Below are 21,304 nucleotides of genomic sequence, written 5' to 3'. Positions count from 1 at the left end.
CATAATTGATTTATCATGTGTTAAAGTCAAGGAGCCCATGAACTCTTTGGAAACCAGAATGTGTCATCCATTATCTAGCACAGTATCCAGCTGTTAGTAAGTTCTCAATGCAAGTTTCTGTAAAGGTGAGAGAGAGGGAGAAAGGGGGGTGGGAGGGAGGGAAGGAGGATGGCTATAACACAATTTTGTTGAACTAAAGACCTGACATGGGATGGTGTAAAGGAAATTCTATTCATGAAAGGGAAGAAAGTTAATATATATAATGATCATGTTTTAAGTAGATATCATATAGGAAATAGTCCCTCTCTCACTGTCATCCCTTCTTGTAGCAGCTCTATTTGCTAATGTTTGTAGGTGAATTCAAGGATGCCCAGAAAGGTCAGGCAACTCACACATCTATGGGCTGGGAAGTGATGCTGCTGAGACCCTGTCTGAATCTAAAGGCCACTCTATCACACGCATTAGTCTTCATAGCAAACGTAAACCAGGATTTTGCCTTTCACTCATTCACATATGATTCTCATGTAGATCTTATGCAACTGTGGTTATGAAAATCTAGAAATGCAAGCAGATTATACGCTTACTTTCCAAAAATGCTGATTTTTCTTTTTTTCTAAGCAAAGTTAGCTCACTTAAAACAAAATGGTTGTTGAGCAGATATTCATGCAAGTGTGTCAAACTTTTTATGGATATGCAGGTTTAGGTCCAGACCTTGCAAATTATTCTTAACTTACCTTCCAGTTAATATTTACTTTTACCTGACATGCAAAATTAAGTTCAAATCAGTGTTAATATAAAATGTAAGATAAGTAAGCCTGTTGCTTTCCATTTCTTTTTCGATAAATATCAACATAGGGAAACCAAGTTTACTTATTAGTGGTTCATGGACCATAGAGACCGAAGTAAAACTGCTACTGCCAAAATTCAGGGTCAGAAGGAACCAGAATAAGCTTTTACATTCATAAGCATCTTACAAGACAGAGCAAATAGTTGCTTTTGCTAATTTTATAGGAATATAGATGGAAAATGGCTATAGGAATATTTTCCCATGCAAATCACATTGTTCTTCTGAATGAGGTTGCCTAATGCACTGTATGTGTTTTTGCATCTAGTCTCCAGCTGCCTGGTGCCCCTTTCCCTCATCCAGCACCCTCTAGCCCCACCCTGTGTAGTGGGCTGGGCTGGGCTGGCCGGAGTATAGGGTGGATGTACTCTCCCCCTGGCAAAGATAACAGAAACTGACATCTTTTCTGAATTCTGGCTTATATAAGAGGGTGATTATTTTTGCAGCTGCTTTTGCTCTGTACTTCAGAAGTGTTTACTTCTCAAATGCCCACTTTTAAATCATGGGGTGGTCCCCATCTTGGGCAATAGATGTGTTTCTCTTCAGTCATTTCTCTGTTCATATTTTTATGGCCTTTTGATGATTATAGTAAAAATGTTTAATTTAATTTTTTGCTAATATCTTGAATGATTTTTAAATACTAAATGATTCTTATCCAGTAGCTACCAAAGGTAGTCCTAAATCCTTAGCTTCTCCAGGTCATTAAAAACTAGTAGTCCAATAGCCCCATTTTTTGTGTGTGATAAAAATAACAACAACAACAACAACAAAAGAAGTGTTATAAATAGCATACATAATTCTAAGTGTAGTGAATGGGTAATTTTTTTTTTTTTTTTTGTAGTGCTGGGTCTGTTTATTATAATATGAATAAAGAAACTGAGGAACATTTAAGATGTTTAACCTAAGACCTACTGAGTTTATCTATCACCTCAGTAGTCAGACTTTGGCTAACTCATCTCAAGATGCCTGCTTCCCTAAGAAATACAGCTAATTCAGCCTAATCTCTTTTGATCAGTAGTATACATAGCCTTTGAAAAGTTTAGAATCTTAGGTTGTTAAGAGCTAGATGGACTTGAAGAGTGATCAAGTTTAATCCCCTTTATTTTACTTAAATGTAAACTTAGACACAGAGACTGCAGGGTAAGTTCTCAAATTTTAGTGTGCTTCAGAGCCACCTGGAGACCTTGCTGACACAGAGGTTGCTGGACACCCACTCCCATTAGAGCAATTAATTCAGGAGGCCTGGATGGTCTTTGAGAATATTTATTTACAACAAGCTTCCAGATGTTGCTGATGCTGTTGGTCACTGGGCTGCTCTGTGAGGAACACTGCCTTAATGGATTATCCCAAGGGACCACCAGGATGGAAACGTGTACTCCTCACTCTTAAAGCAGTGTTTGGCCATGCTAACCGATGTCCTTTGTTGAGGTGAATTTAATTCCAAGAAAGATAAATAACAGCCCTAAATGTCTTCTCAGCTGCATCCACCCCATCTTGGAAATTAAATGGCCATGATAAGGAGACCTTGGGGCATTGGGTTGAAACAGCGTTAGGTTTAGCAAAAGCTAAAGTATCTCCAAAAAGAAAGAAAAGAAGGTAAAATGTGAGGGAGATCTTTAGCTAAATTGAACACTGTCCACTTTTTTTTTCCTTTTTAAAGAAGGAATATTTGAAATTCATTTTGGAGTTTCTTTTTTTATATAGGATTCTATAAGTTGAATAATCACATATTAATATTATTAATATGAACAGTGCATTACAGGTCTTTTTGTTTGTTTGTTTTCTAGACTGATATACGATTTATATACCAGGTAAATAGTCATGTCTAGTCTTTTCCACTTAGGTTGCTTTCTGAAACCCATGCTAGGTCTATCTAGTTTTCTCCAAGTTTCAGATGAAACTACAACACAGGCCTCAACCCTCTAATCTGCTAAGTTAAGCAGGTCTTCAGCACCACTCAATAGGCAATCTCACTTCCCACTGCCGCTAGTCTATGGGGAGCTGGAACAGCTAATGAAGGTAGGTGTGCTTTCATTTGAGGAGGTCCACAGGTAGGGGTATTTGCCTATTTTAAGGTTATACTCTTTTCATCACATCTCTGTCTCCCAGCCCCCTATTCCAACTGCACCAAAAAATAAAAGTATCTATTGAAGAAAATCTGTCATGGTCTGTGTCAATCTATGAAGGAAACCTAAAGAAAAATAATGCCTATTTATTCTACAATCTGCAAGTTGTATAATTTAGGACTTTATTATACCTTTTTTAAAAGTGAATTATAAATAGATTTTTTAAGGTTAATAGTCAACATGAAAAAGCCAAGAAGCACAAAACTTGAAAAAAATTTGAAAAAAAAAAATTGAAAAATTGCCTTAGAAATAGATAAATACACCCTCTTGAAAACATCATCTAGGGTTGCTAAGTAGAGCCAACTTGACTCATGAAGAATTATGAGCAATGCTAGATAAATTATGCTTAAGCTCTAAATACATTACCATTACCTATCTCTGCAAATGAAAACTTTGCACTTTTACAATAAGTGATTGCCAGTATGCTGCCTCCTCTTGCATCTTTCTGGTCGTAGTGTACAGATTCGTCATTATTTCCCCTCCTGCTCAGCTCCAGGGGCATGGGACATGTTGCAACCCAGGTGCACCATCATCACCACCATCGATTTCACCTTTTTGGAATGCTCTCTCTCTTTCTCCTTGCCTATTTAAATCCTCCCAATATCCTAAAGCTTGGACAAACAGCTGCTTTTTCTGTTCAGCTGCCCTTATTGATTTTGTTCATATGGCATTTCTTGAAATAATTTTTTTTTTTACACAGAAATTCAGCACTGGATCGTAGGTCTCCTTGCCTTCTTCCCAAATTTCAGGGAGCAACTCTTTGCTGGTATAGTAGGGGGACATGAGAGCAGCTCAATAAGAACTCAATTATGAGTAGTATTTGATTTTTAAAAATTTAATATGGCTTCTAGCTAATAGTCTCCAATCCTATACATGGGCCATGGCCTCATTGTTAAGGACACAGGTTTGAGAGTCAGACTACCTGGGTTTGATCCACCATAGTTTCAATTCCACCACTTAAAAGCTTGTGAGTTAGCTCTGCTGCCCCTCAGGTTCTCCCTGAATAAAATGGGATGATCACAATAGTATGTACCTCATAGGGTTGTTGTGAATGTTAAATGGATGAATAAGGCAATTAGAAGAGAGCCAGAGCCATGCAGGCACTCAACAAATATGAATTATCATCGTGATTATTATTCATGAAAACATTTATTGTCATCTCTAAGTAGATTTTTAACATGTAGATAACTAAATCACAGCAACAATACTCTAATACAGCACAGTGCTGGTTGCTGGCTTAGATGTTGACCTAAAACATAATACTAATCTTGAACTCAGTTCTCTCATGGAGGTAGGCTTTTTTAAAAATGAGATAAGCATGATCTCCATTGACTTGAATAAATTAAACTTACTATAGAACAATACAGACCTTTCAATAGGCATTTTTGCACAGGCAAGATCGGTGATCAGAAAATCCATAGAAATTACCCAGTTCCTTTAGGAAAGGAGAGGAAAAGGATTTCTGGCTAATTTAAGGGCCTTGCAAAGTCTGAAGTATGCAATCGTCTATTGTGTCAGGTGTTCACGAAGACTAGTAAATACTATGGGAATGTGTATCACAGAAAATGAAAAATAGAGCCCTGAGTAAAAATGTAAGCACTGTAAATATAATTGAAACAAGAATGGGATGATAAAAGTTATGTCCTTTGAAAATAAAAACTTATTATAAATTTTAAGGAAATAACTTTTAAATGTTCTGTGACTTTGTTCAAATACACACACATCACATTATTTTTGCTATAACTTCAGTTCATCATGTACATTTTTCTATTTGAGGCAATCACATAACTAAAAAGATATTATTAATCTTAAAGTGCCCTCATGGGAATATAATTTATTAAATTTTTAGGAAATTAGTTTAAATAACTAATAAGTAGTCCGTGCCCTATAAGAATTTACAATCAAAGATGAGACCTGCTGATGTTGTTATAAAGTAAACACATATAGAAAACAAACAAAAGAAGGGGAAGGAAAAATCATTACCTTAATTCCATTTCAAAGGAGAAGTCTTCAAAGATGAAGAGAGAGTGGTGGAGCACAGAGTTAGCTAAGAATAAGTACCTCAACTTCCAAGTGCAGAGAGACTCAAAGTAGGCACAGAAATGGAATGCAACCAGTGGATGAAACAGTCTCTGAACCCTACACCCCTGTTCACATTAGTTCCTTTGCTTAGAATTCCCCACTCTTTTCTATCTTCAATGAGCCCAGACATACCTTAAAAATGAGTATATTCAATTAAATCCATTTATGTAAATAAAATAATCAAAATAGAAAATACTAATCTATAATACTATAGATTATAGTATTATAAAAATCAGAATAACAATGAACTTTGGGTGGGGAGTTACTGAAACAGGCAGGCAGGTTTTCCTGGGTCATAGTTATATTCTGCTTTTTGCTCCTTGTGTGTTTTATACTGGTTTTCACTTTGCTGTACACTCACTGAGATGTGCAAGTATTATTTGTGTACTTTTATTTATGTATGTTTTATTTCATAAAATTTACATATTTCAAATGTCAACTCACTTCATCTTTTCTACAAAGCTTTTCCTGCAATACCTTCCCCATCTTAGGTGACTCTTCTCCTAGACTCCCTGAACTTATGATATTAAAGTTAGTTAAAAGCAAGAATATAATCTATTCTTAATAAATTACTAATGACAGAATTAATAACTGAATAACAAATACATAAGATTTTCATGAACAAAATATGAGTGCCAAGGAGAGGAAGACATTTAAAAATTGCTGACAACAAAGAACTTGAAGATATTAAAGACAGTTCTTAACTTGGATATGGATAGTTAGCATGTAGAGCCTGATTAACATTATTTCATATGCCAAAAATTTTAAATTAATATTGAAGTTGAAAATTATGGAGGCTCTTGCCTATAACTTATAATACTTATATATATATTTATCTTATTTATTCCTGTATTTTTATTAAAAAGAGCTACCAGTCAGGAGATGTGTTTAAACCATTTTTAGTCATGTGAAAATAGAAACTTCCTGATAATAGTAACCTTAGATTTCTTTTACTACTTAATAGTTATTGAACCTCTTCTATTTGACAGATTTTTCCATATTTTGGACATACAAATATAAATAAGTTCCTTTTCTCAAGGTAGTTAATGGCTAGTAATAGAAATGTAATAAGTATTATACTAAAGATTAACACAGAATGTTGGGAAAAGTTGTAGAAGCTACACTTCAGATAAAAAATTTCAGATCTGAAACTTTCTAGAATTTAAAACTAAGCAGATCTCTTGACCAAAAAGATTTGTCTTAATTTGAGTTGTGATGTTATACACTCCAAGTTCATGAGACTGGAGAGCTGATGGGAAAAGCACAATTTGGGACTGAGGATATGGGATAGTCATGACTATTTGAGGTTTGTGGGTGTCCATATTTCTTATGAAGTTGAAGGCAGAAATAGTGTCTTTAGTTCATTACTCTATCATTTATGGTAATTTTTCATGTTGTAGCTACTCAATCCATAGTTGTTGATTTTTAAACCAGAGATGTAGTTATGAGTTCTGGTTTCATCTTCAGCATGTAAAGATTCTGGAAGACATCACTCTCATCCTTACAAGAAAAAGCTGGACAAAGTGAAAATCAGTGACTTTCTTAAACCCACCTATGACCACACTGTTGATACCTTGAAAGAGAGAGAAGTGCATCCAGAGTACAGCTGAGATTTTCTTACCTGTAGCAGAAGTCGCTGGAGCCATAAACTGGTAGGAACATGGTAATTGTGATGAACTGCAAAAAGCATAACATATGCAAACTTGTAATAACATAGGCGGCTACAGCCCTTTGGAGTGGTCCACATTTGCCTCCAAGAAGATACACAGAAGATCCCCTCCTGTCTCTGGCAGGGAAAGGGGAAGAGTAAACTTTGTCAAATACACTCAGAGTCCTCTCCATAACAAAAGCCTATTTTCCAGGAAAAAGGATTTTGCCAGATCTTTATTTCAGATGCAGGAAGGAAACTTCTTCCACTCCCTTCTACAACTCTCTCATGCCTTTCTATATCAGCTAAAATGGAAAACAAAACAAAACAGAATTTAAAAACAAACAAACAACAACAGAAACAAGAGTGAACAGGTCAAGACCTTAAGAAAATGAATTGAAAACGATGAAGAAGGCATTTGTGAATGTTCTGGTGCTGAGACCTAAGCTCACTAAAAGACTGAGATGCAATCATAAGATTATAGATTACACTCCTATTTCTCACCTTCTTTCACTCCAGCAGGTCACCAGTATAATAAAATGAATTACAGCTGAAAGAGCTACAAGACATAGACTCCTTCTGAGAAGTCTCTAGCACCTACAAGAAACATGAAACACAGCACAAGCCACTGCCAGTTAACATAAAGTTTTAAACTCAGGTTTGTCTACCTCAGTTCCTATTACCAGAGGAAATAACATGTCAGGCTGTTGATGTGAAAATACAAGACATGCCAAAAGGTGAGGAAAGGCAGAATCTGAAGAGAGAAAGCAACTACCAGACTCAGACTCAGATTTGAAACAGATTTTGGAATTATCAGATTGGAAAATTAAAATAAGTATGATAAATATGTTAACATTTATAGTGGAAAAAGTAGTGAACATGTAGGAGCAGATGGGTAATGTAAGAAGAAAGAAGGAAGCTCTAAGGAAAAATGAAAGAAAACACCAGAAATAAAAAACTCTGACTGAAATAAGGAGTGCATTTAATGTGATCATCAGTAGACTTGACATAGTTGAACAAAGAATCACTGAGCTTGGTTACAGGTCAATAGAAATATCCTGATCAGAAATGCAAAGGAAAAATTATGAAAACAATTAAAAAAACCAGAATGTTCAATAATGTGAGACAATCTCAAAAGGTATATATTCAAAATTACAATAACAGAAGAAGAAAGAAAGACTGGGCCAGAAGAAATGTTTGGAATAACAATGGCCAAGGATTTTCCAAAAATTGTTGAGCATCATCAAACCACAGGCCCAGGAAGCTTAGATAACAACAAATAAGATAAATGCCAAAGAGCAACAGTAAAATCCTACACACCTAAGCCTATCATACTCAAACTGCAAACAAAACAGAACAAAAAACACACACAAAAAAACAAAGAAGATAGAGGACAGAAAAAGCGCTCTATAATTATAGCCAACTTCTTGTTAGAAACCATGCAAATAAGAAAAGAGGGAATTGAGATTACTAAAGTGTTTAAAGATATGCTGGTATGGCCATAGAGCTGAAAATTTAATATTAACAATGATAATCTGAAAAACTACTTATAAATACAGAAAGCTCTCTCCAAACTCAGAAAATTCAGACTGAGGGGCTCTTATATGGGATCTGGAGAGCTGGGTTTCATCCAGTAATTCAATGTGATACTTCATGTATCATATTTTAAGAAACACAAACTATGTTTCAACAAAAATGAGAAGAGTATTAGACTTACAAGGGCTTTATTAGAGAAAACCCAGTGAGAGCAAATGGAGAGGGAAACAGGGAGTTTGGGAGAAACATCAGGCCACCATGAAAGTTTAATTTTAAGTTTAGAAGAGAGAAAAAGTCAGTTGAGTGGAAGTGTCCTAGACTGCCATCTGATCAAAGTAAAATTCAATCAAGATTTTGGAGAGCCCTTGAGACAAAATAGGCTGTCACAGGAGTACTCTGTCTCCCAGGAACAGGCCAACCTTAGTGTTGTAGCCACACACAGTCTTTAGTTTGGAGCATCCCATGGGAAGCGTGGTCTCAGGGCAAATGCTGTGATGGATTTCAGAGCACAACGTTTGTAGCTGTGTCTAAACAGTGGTTGTACTGTACAGATGCATTCTCATGCAATCATAGTACCAAAGAAATAATTATATCATGTTATGTTTTTACAACTTAACAACATCCCCATGAGTTAAATAAATCTCAGAGAAGTTATATACTTTCCCACTGGTCACATAAATAGTCAGTGGAGAATTAAAACCCAGGTTTTCTTATTTTTAGGCTAGGATTTATTGTTTCTAATGTTAGTACTATTTCTACTACATGAAGAAAATTGAATTAAAGTATAAAATTTAGAAAAAATTTAAATGACTAGTCTGTATTAAGAAGGAAAAATAATTGTTAGAATCACTTTTTTAAATTACTGAAAGACAATCATTTCTAAATTAAATCAAGAAATAAGTTCTACAGGAAAACATGTGCCAACTTTTAATTATTGTTTCTTAGCATCAAACCTACCCTTCTCTACTCTGTCTTTTTAAATTGGGAATGAGATCCTAAAACCCTATTTCTGCTTGACCATTGGGCTGTCTGCTAGGCTCTGTCAGTAGGGACACTGGGAGGTGTCTACATAGCTGGAGGAGGGAGAAGGGACTTGTCCCATCATGACTGTTTCTGTAGGTTCTCTGCTTCCTTCTCTCCTGTTTCCTGTTCTTGAGTCAGCCCAGCAGTATTCTTCATTCCAACAGCATCAGTTCCTGAGTGTAGCAGCAACTGAATCAATAGCACTTTCAACAACTCTTGCAAAACCAGCCTCACAGAGCACATACTCACCTATTAGCAGCACTAAACAGCCAGTGCTTCCTTCTCAGAGGGGAGGGAGTTTGGGTCCCAGCCCTCTGGCCCTTCCTCAGCTCAGAGACACCAGCACAAGAGAAGCAGTGCCTCCTCCTCAGAATCTTAGTGTCCACTCTTGATGCTCTTCTAAACTTCCATGTTGTAGCAATCCCAACCCCTTCCTTCTACTCCTTAGCCCTAGGGGTGGAGGCTGCTTCCTTCAATACCACCTCTGTTATTCCTAGTGTCCTTTCCTTATCTGTTGAATAGGAAAACCACTTTATGCCCAGTCACACCCCTTATACCCAGTTAAACTACTTTATACCCAGTTAATTCTTATACTGAGTTATTTCTGTTTGAATAACAAGTATGGGTTTTGTCTCCTCAATGGGTCTTGACTGATAGAATGGGGAGGAATTAGGGAACAGTTAACCCATGCTTATAATATCTAGCATTAGATTATATATGGGTTAGAATATAAGCAAGAAGAGATATGATCCAAACCAAGTACAAATGGGCATTAGTTAGAGTCCAAGAAACAGATAAATCCACAAAGATTCAGAATACATCTTTTGAGTACATAGGCACTGTAAGAATGATTTTAGAAGTCCATTTGGTAGTAAATAAATTTAGTTTACTTCTAATTATGTACTTCTTAGGGTTATCTCTTTATGTTCAATTTAAAGTCACATTTCTCCAGATAACCTATAGCTCTGATTCCCGTTGAAGTTGAAGGGAGTTGGTTTAAATTGTATAGTTTTGCAAAACATGCATAGAGTTTAGGTGGATTGTGAAAATTTTCTCCATGCAAAGGGTCAGATCTGGTAGAGACATGGGTATTCCAAGAATTACTGTTTTGCTGTAATGACATCAGTAGATATAGAGGAGTGATCTCAAAGAGATGGCTTATGAACTTGATCTATTTACTGTGTAATGTTGTTGAAGATAGGTGTGTTTTTTTAATTGTTATCATTATGGTAGTTGGATTAATCAGGATAGGCCAGCTTTGAATCAGTAAAAGCATAAAAGTTTATTTTTCACTCACACAATGCTTATTGGGGGATTAGTGGCTCAACAAGGAAGCTATTTTCAGTGAGTCAGAGAAATAGTCAGTTTCTCTCTTGTAGTTCCATCATTTTTTCCTCCAGGACAGTGAAAATGAAAGCAGGAGGGTTTCAATGTAGTTATGAAGTGGTCCAACCCATAAGAGAAACACATCAGTTTCAATCATGTCCCACTGGCCTGTTAGTGTACTCACGTCATTTTAAGTCTAAGGTGGCTGAAAAAATGTGGAGGGAATGCACTGATATTCAATAACCAGTAAGTGTCTCTGCCACATCAGTCATCATTGGCTCATGATGAGACTTGAATAATTTTGTTATAAAAATATTTTTGAACTTGAGGATTTGCAGAAATCTTGGGTCAAGGGTTTACTGCAAAAAGAGGAAGAGGGGCAGCTCAGATATTTGTCATGAATAGGTGCATTGTGGAGAAAGAAGGCTTTTCTCACAAACCCATTTGCTATCTTCTATTTTGACAATCTTAGAATGACACACATTTTCCTCCACATCTAAATTATTAGAACTCTGGCAGATCTTGCCATTACAACAACAAGTTTTAATTTTAATCTGTAAAATACGACTATGGCACTGCATTAGCTGTGGCAAGTAAAGTGCATCTGGGTGATAGAATAAAATATTCACATGATCCTATCAATAGCTGAGGTCATGAATGAAGCTTGATTTCTCTTGTGTGCTGTAATTATACAGAGAGTTCTATGCAAAAACAACAACTACAAACAAATCCTAAAGATCATTGTTAACGTGAAACAATTGTGATTATTTTAGACATTTTGCCAAAATAATAATCATAAATAAAACACCGCACTTCTTAGCAAGCAGTGTTAGTTAAATTGCTTTTGCTAATGTTTGCTTGTTTGCCCTGGAAGGTCATTCTTTTAAATAGTGTATTGATAATTACATTCATTCTGGAACATGGATGACAAATTTAGGTCAGATTAATTTCAGGAGAAGTACTCTCATGGATAAAGTGCTAATGAATGGGGACTATAGTTGATATATAGCTGATAAAATAAAGTCAAGGGCCTAACTGTATAAAATTTAGCAGGGTTTCTTTAGTGAAGCACTCACACTTTAAGTTGATTTTTGCCACTGGTTGGGTTTCATAGGATCCCTGTTTTCCAACATTTCTCTTTCTCTTCATAAGGCACACCTCTGTGTGCCCATAACAAATAGGCATTGTCTTTATTTGTAGCAAGTCACCATTAAGATTAAATTGCAATTAATTCCCCCTCTGGATCTCTCCTTACTATGCTGTAAATTAACCTAAGTGACAATGTTGCAAATGGTAGAGCTCAAAGGAACTTTAGAATTCCCCTGGTTCAGCCCACTTTTTCATTTAATAGACAAGAAAATGGAATCCTAAATAAAGGACGTGGCTTATAACATAACATAACATAACATAACATAACATAACATAACATAACATAACATAACATAACATAACATAACATAACAACATAACATAACACAACATATCCCTTAACTTACACTCACTCGCCCTAATTGTAAAGTGAAGATAAGAATTCTGTTCTCATCTACTTCTAAGAATCAAATTCGATAATAGATGTAATATTTTGAAAACAGTAAAACTTAATAACAGCAATAGTAATGACCATGAAGATAACATTTATTGAACACCTGGCATACGCCAGGCATGGTGACTTATATACATGATCTCTCAAATCACCACAACTCGATCAGAGAGGTCAATTATAACATTTAGTATCCCCGTTTAAAAATTAAGAAACTGAAGCTCAGAGATTTACCCTAGGTCTTAAGCTAGCCAGTAGTGGAGCTAGGACTTAACCTAGGAAGCCTAACGTAAAGCATAGCTCTTTCTCTTCACTTATGACCTAAGGATTCACACCCTTTTCACTAGTGGCGTCCATGCTGGACCAAGATTTTCTCACTCACAGTGCAGGGTTTTCCCATTGTTATAAATTTGTTTCATAAGGTTCTTTTGGAAACAGAGAAATGGAAACTGCTTATTCCTTCCAGGCTTATTTTGATGTGTTTTTTTACTTTTAACACTGAAGTTTTAACTAAGAACAGAAAATAGGAAACTTTCTGACACCACTCTAGATGTTTCAGCCCAATGCCACGGTTTCCTATTAGCTGTATATTTTGCCAATGGATCCTGGAAGTGTCCAGTGCTATCGTATCCTAATAAACCTCTCATTACTCCGTGTCCTGTTTCCTTGCGGCGATGAGCATGAAACTGTAAACTGCCTACGAGGAATTTGGAAAGGAACCCAAGGGCCATGGCAATGGCACCTGTGTGTGTGCTGCAGGCACATGTGCCCGATGATGTTAAAATGCTGCCACCTTCTGTTTAGCCCAAGCGCTGCTGATGCAACCTGTTCCCACAGCTTCCCCCGTCCTCTAAGCTGATTTGTACTGATCTCGAATTGCATTTCTGCAATATGTAATATGACAAGTTAAATGCGAAGCCTGCCAAAAAATCCTGACGGGCTCAGCTTTTGTGCTGCGGCACTTGAAAAGACCATTACAACTGCCATCCCACTAACGTGTGCTCAATATTTCTGACAGTGAATTATCTAAGCAACTGTTTGTCTCAGCATTCATGGGGGTGTCTAAAGATTCAGAAGTGGAAAGATAAAGCAGATGGGGGTGGGGATAATTTTACATTCTTCAAGTGCAGTGGGTTACTCCAAGGTTTTCCAGATGTTGCAAGGGCTCTAAGTTTATTCTCAGGAGCGTTTTCTGATGAGACACTCAAAAGAAATGAAACACAGCATACACAGGATTGGAGATTTATAAGTGAGGGAACAGTACCAGCACTTGCATTTTTTTCCAACTGAGGGGGTTGTACTGAAGAGATAGTGTGTGCCAGACCCCAGCAAGCTGGGCCTCCAGCAGCTGGCTTATCAAGACAATCACCTCTTACTTATCAGCATTAAACTATTGTTTCCTCTAGGAGAGGAACCCTATAACAATTGCTGACACCATAGAGTGATTCCTTAGATCTGGAGCTATGCCAGCCTGAAATCTCATCCCTAACTTCTCCCCAGAAAATAATGGCAGGGCTTCACTTTATCTCAGTTCCACAGCCCTGGAAATTAGCTTTGTCCAGGATCATTTTAATAACTAGCACATGGCCACCTCTATGCATGTATGTACAATTAGGTCTGGGTGAGTTGGGTCTCCTTATATCATTAAAATACCAGGATTGTTTAGTAAGAAAGTCAGAAATGGAAAACAGTTCTAGAGGCCAAAACTGTCTAGTTAAGTGCTTAATGACCAAAATTTTATCGACTAAGAGAACCTTATGCCTCATACACTATGATTACACTCGATCCTCTCTTGGGTCTGAAATCTATCTATCTATCTATCTATCTATCTATCTATCTATCTATCTATCTATCTATCATCTATCTATCTATCTATCTATCTATCTATCTATCTATCTATCTATCATCTATCCATCTATCATCTATCTATCTATCTATCTATCTATCTATCTATCTATCTATCTATCATCTATCTATCTATCATCTATTATCTATCTATCTATCATCTATCTATTATCTATCTATCTATCTATCTATCTATCTATCTATCTATCTATCTATCTATCTATCTATCATCTATCTATCTATCTATCTATCATCTATCATCTATCTATCTATCTATCTATCTATCTATCTATCTATCTATCATCTATCATCTATCTATCTATCTATCATCTATCATCTATCTATCTGTCTGTCTATCATCTATCTATCTATCATCATCTATCTATCATCTATTTATCTATCTATATCTATCTATCTATCATCTATCTATCTATATCCATCTATCTCTATCTATATCTATCTATCATCATCTATCTATCATCTATCTATCTATCTATCTATCTATCTATCTATCTATCTATCTATCTATCTATCTAATCTATCTATCATCATCTGTCTATATCTATCTATCATCTATCTATCATCTATCTATCTATATCTATCTATCTATCTATCATCTATCATCTATCTATCTATCTATCATCTATTATCTACCTATCATCTATCTATCTATCTATCTATCTATCTATCTATCTATCTATCTATCATCTATCTATCTATCTATCTATCTATCTATCTATCTATCTATCATCTATCATCATCTATCTATCATCTATCTATCTATCATCTATATCTATCTATCTATCTATCTATCTATCATCTATCTATCTATCTATCTATCTATCTATCTATCTATCTATCTATCTATCTATCTATCTATCTATCATCTATCTATCTATCTATCTATCTATCTATCTATCATCTATCTATCTATCATCTATCTATCTATCTATCTATCTATCATCTATCTATCTATCTATCATCTATATCTCTATCTATCTATCATCTATTTATCATCATCTATCTATCATCTATCTATCTATCATCTATCTATCATCTATCTATCATCTATCATCTATCTATCATTTTATGTCTCTTGTTACAAGATACGTAAACAATCAGAAATACATATTATTTCCCCCTGAAGACTTATAGGAAAAACATCACCCAATTTTCCAATTTTTCATTCTAAAAAATAATATTCTTAATGTCCTTACTTTTCTTCACTTATTCATCATTTTTTTAGAAATGCTTCTCTATGTCTTGAGTCTTACTTATACTAGATGCTCTTCATTAGTTGGAGAAAATCTTACTGGTTTTAGACTTTGCAAATTTCTAAACTAATTAATAACTTAACTGCAAGTAATTTTCAAAATAAATGTGGTAAAACAAGATGTTTGTATTTTTAGTGGAGAATTCCATTTTCAAGGAACATTAATACTTAAATGTAAAGTTACTGAGTGACCCTTTAGTGGACATTCATGTAGAGAGTACTCCTCTTCCATCCTTGGTTGAAATAACAGCTGAGAACTTTCTTAAGTGTAGAGTCCCTGTACTTCTCAAAGGTTTATGCCCAAGAGTCAGGCTCCTATAATAGGACAAACATAAAAAATGACTCTGATTTAGAAGATCTCAGACGGACCTAAGGTCGTAACATTGCAGGTAAATACAATTTCCCCACACACTCCAGTATTCTGATGCTGATGTCTTTTATTAAAATGTGTCTTTTTATCTTCAATTTCTCCAAGTTGAGTGACTACAAGCACTGCTTTTCAGTGCTCTGATTTTGTTCACATACTGTTTAACAATAATTTCTACTTTCTCTTTATAATTGAGCTTTGATAACCTCTGCTAAATTTTACTGACTGTCCCAGAAAGCAAATCATATAGCAACTGTGCCCTAAGACAGAATCATACAACCTGCACCCCAGGACCTTCTTAGGAATCTTGCACAGTATCTAAATTATACTACAGAAAGGTAGGTAGGGAAGACACATAATTTGTCAGATCCCAAGGATGGAAGGAAGGAACTCTCAGAAAATCAACTCTAGAAAAACAACATGTTTCAAGGCTAGACTGGGCAAGGGAGATCTTGATCCAATGCCATCCTTATCAATGAGGAAACTGAAGGACAGAGAACGACTCAACCATGATGATACAGCTAGTTTAGTTAGAAATAAACTTAGAACACAGTCTACTAACTGGCACTCCTTTCTTTCAACTGCATCAATTCTGACATTAATGTCAAAAAGAAAAAAAAATTAAGCAAGCTTTATTTGGTATAAATATTTTATTGAAGGAGAAACAAACTATTCATGAACAGAGGCCTTCAAAACTGAATGTAGGGAGATCTTCATCTCAGTGTGGTTACACTGAGGTTTATAAGAGTGAAAGTAAAAGTTCACAGAGCTTAATTATCACTCATTAGGTTCAGTGGGTTACTTAAGTCATCACTGATTGGCTACAAGGTGCTGAGCCATGTTGAGAAGGAAATTAGGCTCAAGCTTTGTCTACAGTCTGCATTTGTATGTGGACTCTCTAGGGGATCATGACACGAGTGACCTGAGCATGCTACCTAAGAAAAGCTTCGCTTCTGCATGAGGTAGTTTCCCATTTAATTTTAGAGAAAGACTTCTGGAATCAAAACTAAGAAATTATTCAAATGTCTAACAGAGGAGTCACCAAGTTCGAACCAAATAATAATTGCTCCTCCCTACTTAGAAGAGCTCATTTCTGGGGAAGAGAGAAGGTGCATAACAAAAAAAATGTCTAAATTTCAATTCTGACTTCTGTACACTCCTACAGCCCTTTCCCACTAAGAAGAGACATGGCCAAGCGCCCCCCTTCTCTCATTGGCCTCTCGAACCTTAAAAGTGTCAAGAAAAATGACAAATATTTCCTTCTACAAAGAGCTCTCATGTTTAAATTAGTAACTTTGTGAGTATTCTTGGCAGAAACAAATCCAGGGTTCTTCTTATCACGGTCATAAAAAGGGAAATGTAGAAACTTAGATAAATTGGATCAAATCACAAGAATGGACTAGGTGGAATCCAGAGTTGAGATTTTGTTGATTTCAGAGGCCCCATGACTTTTCTGCTGCTTGTATTATCTCATGTAAGGAACTGCACAGAGGGGTGAACTAATTTGTGAATCATGTTATGATCTCCAGCCATTGCCGAACCTTCTCCCACTGGAACTGAACTCCCAAATATCAGGCAATAAGCAGCAGAACAGCAACACCCTGCTTCTCTGTCTCTTTCTCCAACCCCAGCGAGCTGCAGGCACCAGACAAGAAGAATAAATAAAAGTAAAATTGATGTGTTCCTTTTTCTTCCTGCCGCAGACAGGGAGCTATGGCCAGCCTCTCCATTAAATGTGGGAGAAAAGGTGAACTCATCCCATTTGATTAGGACTGTCACCATCCCACAGTGGTTGCAATTAGTCCATGCCAGGCTTATTCAGGCCTTGGATTCTTTTCAGAAATGAAAGAGGGAACACTCGAGGTCTATTGAATTGGAGCGTGGCATCTGCCGCACACCGAGGGGAGAGGTCGGGGGTCAGTGCTTGATTTTGATAAAGCGTGCCAGATTAATTGTCTTCAGTAATCCTGTTTGTCATGGTAGATATGCGGAGGGGTCTTTGTGGCACAGGCTGACATATGGGCCAGCCTGCTGCTTGCTTATTCAACCCCCCAGCACATGCTCTCTACAGTTGGACTGGTTCCCAGGGCCTTGTTTGCCAGGGGAGTGGGGCCTCCTGCTCCTATTCAGCCAGTCCCCATCTCCACAAACAGGCTTCCTAATCTTCAAGCCTGCCTGGGCTATTGAAAGAGGCCCCATTATTCAAAGAGGCCCAAAGAGAGAAAGGGAGAGAAGGGGGGCTGCTGAAGAGAGAAAGAAGGGGCTGAAGGGGGAGGGAGAAATTCAAGCACCAGAGATCCCAGTGAAAGACTCTACAGACTGAGGAGGGGGTTGGGGGCAGAGAAATATAATTACAAAAAATAGCAGCCATGTACTTCAGGCCGAGCACTTCGGGAGGCTGATTATAGCTCCTCTCCAAACCCGAATCTATCACCAAATTATACCCTGCCTCTTTTGTAAAATAAATGTTAATAAGAGGTAATTTGGGCCCTGCTGATTGTTAAGCTCGAAGGAGATAGAAAAAAAATTTTTTTTTTCTGCCTCTGTGTGTGTGTGTCTGTGTGTGTTTATTGTCATATCTGGAAGGTTTTTATTTTTTCTTCTTCTTCCAACCAGAATTTATATTCAACCACAAAAGATGAAACAAACATTTAAGGGCCTGACAATGCCAGAAAATTGAGAACAGCTTGAATTTTATGATAAAGGGTGAATGTACAGATTAGCAATTGACCCTTAAACCACTAGAGCATATAGATAGTGTGCTTTGGAGAGAACAGCCCCTAGACTTTGGGAGAGAGTGGGGTGTGAGGGGGAGGAGGGGGAGGAGGGCCCCAATGCCTGCCTGTTGGGGAGAGGAGGGTCCTTGCTCTAAATAGCTTTTCCTTTCTTTGGTTTAAAAGCAGATTTTTTTTTTTTTTTTCATTTACATAATCATTATTTTGAGTTGCTGACAATTCTTTTGGAGGCTTTTATATTTAAGAGCACAGAAAATAGAGACAATCCTGTGACAGATCTTTTGAAAATGTTCTTATGATGTGTATTTATGAACAGATCCAGAAATGGAGCAATTAGAAACAATGAATAATAATCTCCTGATCAGACAAAAGCACGGGGATGTTAAAATATAAGTCCTTGATCGTAATAGCCCTGAAGCAGTCCTTCATCCTTTGCTATTCTGTTTCTCACATCCTCAGGGCAGAGATGGGCATAGGTAGACCACCAGGGTCTCTGACCACACACCGCTGGGTCTCCAGTTGTAGCTTCTTACTTAAATGCTTTGAACACTATATATATATATTTTTTTGCCTGTGATAATTTGGTAATGTCATTATCTGTTATTAATTTCAAGGGGGAAATAATAGATTTTCAAAATTTAAGAAATCGAACTTAGAAGAAATCATTAAACGGTTCCTTTATTCTAGATATCTCAAGAAAAGGTTTTGTGTGGGTTTTGTTTCTTTGCCCCTCCCCATGTAGTTGACTGCTATATCCTTATTGCTTTTTGAATTATATATCTCAACCTTTGTTTTATTTCCTCTGATAAAGCAGGCTGGGACCCAGGGACTCAGGGTGGGGTGTGTAGTAGGACAGAAACAAAGTCTGTCTTTATAGGCCTATGGTGTACAAGGAGTCACTGCTGTTTCACCAGTAGAGAACAGTGTTAGGCATATCCTAGAAATATATTAAATTTTGTTTATTAAAAAATTATTTTAAATTATTGAATAAATAAATAGCAAAACTTTTTTGACATTTCCAAGGGGGAAAGCTTGCTTTAAAAACTTGTGCATACTATTATAAAGAAGGAGAAGAGAAAGCTAGAGAGGAGTGGAAAAAAATAACATTTGTGAGCACATGGTCTCTGCTGGTATGAGCATTACTCCATGTAATCCTTAACAGAGCCTGTGGGAGGGAAGGGCTGATATTCACCCAAGACACATGGTGCTTTCCTACCTGGTAGATGATTAAAAGCATCTAATAGCTCTGTAAGAGCTTGTAGCTGGTGCCCAAGCACCACTCATGAGAGTCTCTGGTGGTGAGGCCCAGATATCAGTACTTCCTAATACTTCCCAGGTGATCCTAATGAAAACTCAAGACTGAAAATCACCAATTTTTAAGAAAAATATGTCTTTATTGATTTCAGAGAGAGGAAGGAAGGGGTAGAGAGAGAGAGAGAGAGAGACATCAATGATGAGAAAGTCATTGATTGGCTGCCTCCTTCACTCCCCCTTCTGGGGAATTGAGCCCGCAAACCTGGCAAGTGCCCTGACCCGGAATTGAACCTCAGTCTCTTAGATCATAGGTCGAACGAAGCTCAACCACTGAGCCAAGCTGGCTGGGCAGAATCACTGATTTTAAGTGGTGTTTTCCTAACTTTGAGGTCCATGCCAAACACCTAGGGGTCTTGCTAGAATGAGGTTTCCTAGTAGGTTGTTTTGTGGTAGGGCCTGAAATCCTATAGTTCTGGCAAGCTGTCAGGTGATGCTAATTCTGGTGAACCTTCTTTTGAGTAGCAAAGGTTTCAAAGGTTAAGCAACTTGTACAAGGCTGCATTTCTAACCCCAGTTTTTTTTCCAACTTAAGAAGCTGAATTCTTGAGCCCTGTGATATTCTGGCTCCTAGAGAATGAAATGTAGCATCTGTGGAAATGTGGCAGATGGGAAGTACTCTCATCTGCAGATGTGGAGATCTGGGGCTCAGTTTCAGTTTTTCCATTGCCCTTGATATTGGGTCTTGCCTCCCTGTGTCTCAGTTTTATTCTCTGTAATTTGTACGGTTTCAAATTGATTATAGTTGAAGTCCTTAGATTCACAATGTGTCACCTATTTAAATACCATTCATGAGATCTGATATTCCCTGCAGTTTAGAAGCACAAAGAACTCCCTCCCTCCCTCCCTCCCTCCCTCCCTCCCTCCCTCCCTCCCTTCCTTCCTTCCTTCCTTCCTTCCTTCCTTCCTTCCTTCCTTCCTTCCTTCCTTCCTTCCTTCCTTCCTTCCTTCCTTCCTTCCTTCCTTCTTTCCTGCTTTTCTTGTTTCTTCCTTCCTTCCTTCTTTCTTTTTTCTCTTTTTAATGGATCTGTGTGTTTCATTATGTGCTTGCTAGGATGAAAAAGAGATAACGAAGTATTGGTATTTTTAAGAAGGGTCCTGGGTTCAACAACATCCCTAGATCAACCCCATAGGATATTTTTTACTTTAATTTCCCCCATTTTGTGTACCACTCCAGGGGCATTTATTTAGTAAAGAAACCAATTAAAATGGAAACCTGTGAGGCAGCGTTAATTATTTACATCTTAGCCTGCCTTGGTTCTTTCAGAGTGCCCTGAGGCAGAGCATGTGGGGGTTGGAGAAAAAGAGCAGACTTGGGTGGTGTACCAATTTGGGCCTATGAGCCAGAGGCAAGATACCTGTGACTAGGTGGCTGAAGCACAGATCCAAAACAGATTCAGAAAGGGATAAACACCAGACCTTTCTCTCTTTCTCAGCTGGATTTTTGGGGAGATCTGTTTCAGTGCCTTACAGCCTTTTCAGAGCTTGGCACTGGGAGAATCAATCCCCCTGAAGAGATGGAAAATGACCAGCCCTTAACTAGCATCTCCCTCCCTCACTGTAGGATGGCTGGAGCCAAACCCTTTTAAACCTGCGTGATTAGGCTCAGTGGGAACCAGGAGCCCTCCTCTGTTCATGGGAAAACAGG

Source organism: Miniopterus natalensis, chromosome 9 (assembly GCF_054644295.1).
Source record: "Miniopterus natalensis isolate mMinNat1 chromosome 9, mMinNat1.hap1, whole genome shotgun sequence".
NCBI classification, from domain to species: Eukaryota; Metazoa; Chordata; class Mammalia; order Chiroptera; family Miniopteridae; genus Miniopterus; species Miniopterus natalensis.
Note: the sequence above shows the minus strand (reverse complement) of the source record.